Source organism: Charadrius vociferus, unplaced genomic scaffold, assembly GCF_000708025.1.
Source record: "Charadrius vociferus isolate BGI_N301 unplaced genomic scaffold, ASM70802v2 scaffold267, whole genome shotgun sequence".
NCBI lineage: Eukaryota > Metazoa > Chordata > Aves > Charadriiformes > Charadriidae > Charadrius > Charadrius vociferus.
The window spans coordinates 1636845-1641752 of NW_009649458.1; the positions used below are offsets into that span (position 1 = coordinate 1636845).

At 44.1% G+C, this 4908-nt stretch overlaps 1 protein-coding gene across 1 annotated transcript in view; it reads left to right on the top strand.

The window, feature by feature from the left end:
• Positions 1–4908, top strand: part of NOL10 (nucleolar protein 10) — a 58254-nt gene that overhangs the window by 678 nt on the left and 52668 nt on the right. The gene's annotated exons all lie outside the window — the stretch shown is intronic.

Consider the following 4908-nt stretch of genomic DNA (forward strand, 5'->3'; position numbering starts at 1 on the left):
GCCCCGGGACCCAGGGCGAAGGGAGGCGGGTGGGTGCGAGCGGGCAGGGGCTCCCCGGGGCTGGTGCGCTCGCTGAGACGAGCCCTGCAGCGCCGGCGACAGCTCCGGCTCTTGCGGCTTTCCGTCCTTTTGCCGTCTTTTAAACTCGCAAAAATAACGCAGAGGCCGTTCCTCCTCGTTAAACACCGACTGCCTTTAGCGAGTCTGAAGGTTTTGGGGTAAATGAAGAAACTTTTAGGAAAGTTCTGTTTCTGGGACTTCGCTGGGTGGTTTGTTTAAGAAATTCTCGTGCGGTGCAGGAGTCTGCAAGGTAGCGATGCTTCTTCCTTGGTAGACTATAGCTGCAGCTTTTAGTCCTTACTAAGTCTTGAGTTTGCCTTAAGTTGCCTTGAGCTCGCTTAAGATATTGGGAGTGCTTTGTAGCTCATACGGAGTAACATTCTTCAGACTCTTCTAAACTAGATATGCTCTGAAGTAGACAAGAGTCTTAACACTTCCAGTACCTGCCTTAGAGTGGCATCTCCGCAAGCAGGAATTTAACCCCCTCATAGAGAGTACATGGCACATCCAGCTCTCATTTTCATAGTCTAATCACTATACTATCACACAGCACTTACGCAATCTCTCCTATTACTGGTGTTTTATTTTCTTCAAAAGGCAGCGCATTGTTTGCTCATGTTTCTGTGTACCAAATGTAGGCGAAGCCTCACAAGAAATTAAACAGGAGGAGGCTCTTGGTTTTCCACATGATCTGTCCTAAACTGAAAGGGTTTCAGTTGCTTGGGCAAGACAGGTCTGGTCATGCACAGAAGCAGAGCTCTTGACACCTCCAAGAACCTTAAATGAAAATTGCAAACAGGTTTAAGTATCTCCAGCACTAGGTAGAAGCAGCTGATGGAAGACATCCTGAACCAGTCTTGGACTTGGAACATTCCATCTAAACCATGCTTTAGGTAGCTAACATTCAGGTCAAGGTCTTAGACTCCAAATTTACAGACTCTTTAGATTAGCCAAGGATTCACCTTGCTTTGCTTCTCTTCTTCTCTTCTCTTGCTTCTCTTCTTTGTTTCTCATACCATATTCCATGGGGTATGGAGAGTGTGCTGCACACTCTGGTGGTAACACAGCTATGACAGCTCATGTCTCCCCTGCCATTTCCCTGGCTGGTACTGTGCGTTGTGCCATGTGATCTCAAAGCTGTCTAATTCCCTCGTGATCATCATGTGTCTTTCTTCTCCCTTTGATCCATCAATGCCGTAAACTTTTCTGTGACTTTGCCTCTCTCTCTGCTTATTGAGTACTTCTTCATATGTCACACTAAGGAGCAAAACTCTTCCTCCAGAAAGTCTTTAAGAGCACTGAAATATCCGACTTGAAGTACCTCCCAAGGCAAATTTCTCTGACAGATAACCAAAATTAATTGGCTAGACAATTATGACATTGATACTAATGGGAAAGCTTATGTTTTAAGCTTGCAAAACAGCAACCGCAGAGCTGTAGTTCTCTATAAAACAATTTATACAGCTATTACATGCATTACCTGTTTAGTCTTCTAGTAATGTGTGGGGGTTATCCCCTCTGCTTAAAAGGAATCTTTAAAAATCCTATTTCCTACTCCTGTGAGTGTTTTATTACTATTGTAGCAATGTATTTAAATGATAGTCTAAAATATTTCTGTGAAGGAACTCTTAAATAACTAGACCATACGTAATAAAATATTACTTAAATGAAAACATTTTTCTGTGTGCTTTTAAGATTTGTGTGCAAATACTTATCATAATTCCTTAGCTCTGTATCTATCTCTTAATTACGTTAAAGAATATTGGAATATTGGTTATTCATTCTCTCTGTACTGTGAATTGCAGCAGAACCTTCCTGATGAATTGTTTTTATATACTGAATGTGAAATGTTGTTTCATTGTGAATATACCTGACAGCTTAACATAATCCCATGTATGTATGTACTGAAGGGGTACTCCCTAGTTATCATTAAAATCAGCAAAGGTTACTCTTGGTTTGCTTATCACCACGTTGTTTCAGTACACTGCATCATGTCTGTCACCAGGTAATGCCCACAGCAAATTCTGACACTAGAAAAACAAAGAAAAAGCAAGCAAAATGATTTGCTCTTGGTTGAAAGCATCCTATATCACACCTATTTGCAGTCAGGACACATACCCGCTCATCTATATTTGTTTGAATGGAAAATGTAAAAGTATGTCATTACTACACGCAACAAAGATTGATTATATACAGGAAGCAAAATACTTTGTCAAAGCTTCTCCTGCATCATTCAGATCCTGATTTTTTTTACTTCTGTAGTAAGTGTAACAGGCACATTTGGCTGTTCCGAAGTTATCTGGATTGAAATTTTAATAGTGCACATTCTAGTTGATCTTTTCCCCTTCAGTTTCCTAAGAAGTCTTAAATGTATGATTGGCCAGGCTCAGATTTATCAACTTTGCCTGAGAATGGAATTTGACCGAAAAGAAGAAAAAATTAATTTCAAACAACTTGAAATTCAATTCTGTTTCCTGCTATGCAGCCAGAACCTCTGGGTTCTACCTCTTTTCTTTTGCACTGTTGCCAGTTAAATGCATCTGGAGAATGGACAAGAGGGTCAGCAATCCTTGGACAGTCTCACCTAAAGAAAGTCATATAATTCTCCAGTCTGGAAACTCCAGTATTTTACACCTCTAGGAATTCTTTGCAGGTTTTTGAGGTGCCCTGGGGCATCCTTGCCTGGCCTTCAGCTGCTCTTGCATGTGGTCTTCTGCACGTCTTGCATCACACCTACCAACCCCCTGTGGATGTTTGGGATTCCTTAGGGCATCTGCAATGGCACAAGACTTCTGTATGCTGACAAGTGAATTCAGCCTTAAATGTCTATTCATAGCTTGTGGTGGTCTAAGTAATTGGGCAGTGGAACCTAGAAATGATTGTGCTCACCCCGAAGAAGACACCTAGTGGCTACGGCGCCACATTGTTCCTCAGGCTTCATTAACGGCTGTTACTAGGGATGAGATTCAGATGCCTGAGCTTCTAGTGCCACTTGAGATGTCCTTGCACATACTGCCCGGACTCCAGCTCATGCTGTAGATGGGTTTTCCATAGGTCTTGTGTCAGCCCCATCTAGGTGTCCTGGATACCATACGGCATCTCAAATGCCACTAGACAACCTACATTTAAGCAAGTGAAGCCTTAGCGCTCTGAAATGGGAGCTCAGATGTCTAGCACCCACAAACACACCTATATTTAGGTCTGTTGATCTCCCATGAAGCTCAGCTATACTGCCCTCTAATATGAACTAGAATAGAGTTCTTTCTAGTCGTGATATCGGTATCATCATTGTTGAGATACATCATCCAGGGAATACCATACATAAGACTTATTTGAAACAGCTTCAGTTTGCAACTTGTACCGGAGTTATGTATTGTGATAAGAATTTAGTTGTGATTTTCATTGTTTCCTGAAGATGTATATAGATTTGATATACGTTATTTCAGTCCTTGTCATGGCTCTTATAAGTTAGAATAGAAATGGTCAGAATTTTGCTTGTCCGTTCTTGTTTAAATGGTGACGTTACAAAGCAATAAAAAAGGGTCTTATTACATTTGCTGGCAAGGTTCTGATCAACCAAATGCAGGATTAATTGTTTTCTGTAGGTAGTGGACACAGTTTGCTGTAGAATGAGAAAATTAACCTCCTCCACCAAGTCTGCAAAAGCAACTCCTGCCTTCCTGAATGGCACCCAGAATGGCACCGCAGCGTGGCAGGTCTTTGGATGCTTCAAGATAGGGTTTTGCCTACCAAGAAGAGGTGCAGACTGTGTGACACACACAGCCGCCCCTGTTACCTGCCACCTCTACAAATTTTGATTCCTGGCAGGTTCTTACACAAGTGCTTTTTGAACATCAGAAATTAACTCTTGGGGAAACTGGTAGCGGCCAAGTTGTTTCATTATGAGCGATGGTGTTGGCAAAGCTTGCGTTCTCATGGATTTGCATCTTGCCCTACAAGAAAGATTTGCTTCTTCTACCAAGCTGTGTGGAGTCGTCGACACAATGGAGGGAAGGGATGCCATTCAGAGGGACCTGGACAGGCTGGAGAGGTGGACCTGTGCAAACTTCATGAAGTTCAACAAGGCCAAGTGTAAGGTCCTGCATGTGGGCCAGAGCAATCCCAAGCACAAATACAGGCTGGGAAGAGAATAGATTGAGAACAGCCCTGAGGAGAAGGACTTGGGTGCATTGGTGGATGAGAAGCTCAACATGAGCCGGCAATGTGTGATTGCAGCCCAGAAGGCCAACAGCATCCTGGGCTGCATCAAAAGGAGTGTGGCCAGCAGGTCAAGGGAGGGGATTCTGCCCCTCTGCTCTGCTCTGGGGAGACCCCACCTGGGATACTGCTCTGGAGTCCTCAACATAGGAAATACATGGACCTGTTGGAGCGGGTCCAGAGGAGGGCCACAAAGATGATCAGAGGGCTGGAGCACCTCTCCTATGAAGACAGGCTGCAAGAGTTGGGGTTGTTCAGCCTGGAGAAGACTCCAGGGAGACCTTATAGCTGCTTTCCTATATCTGAAGGGGACAGACTCTTCATCAGGGAGTGTAGTGCTAGGACGAGGGTTAATGGTTTTAAACTGGAAGAGGGTAGATTTAGGTTAGATATGAGGAAGAAAAGCTTTACTGTGAGGGTGGTGAGACACTGGCACAGGTTGCCCAGAGAGGCTGTGGCTGCCCCATCCCTGGAGTTGTTTGGAGCCAGGCTGGATGGGGCTTTGAGCAACCTGGTCCAGTGGGCGGTGTCCCTGCCCACAGCAGAGGGGTCGGTATTAGATGGTCTTTAAGGTCCCTTCCAACCTAAACCATTCTGTGATCCTTCCCAATGAGAGAGAGGGGGCTAGAG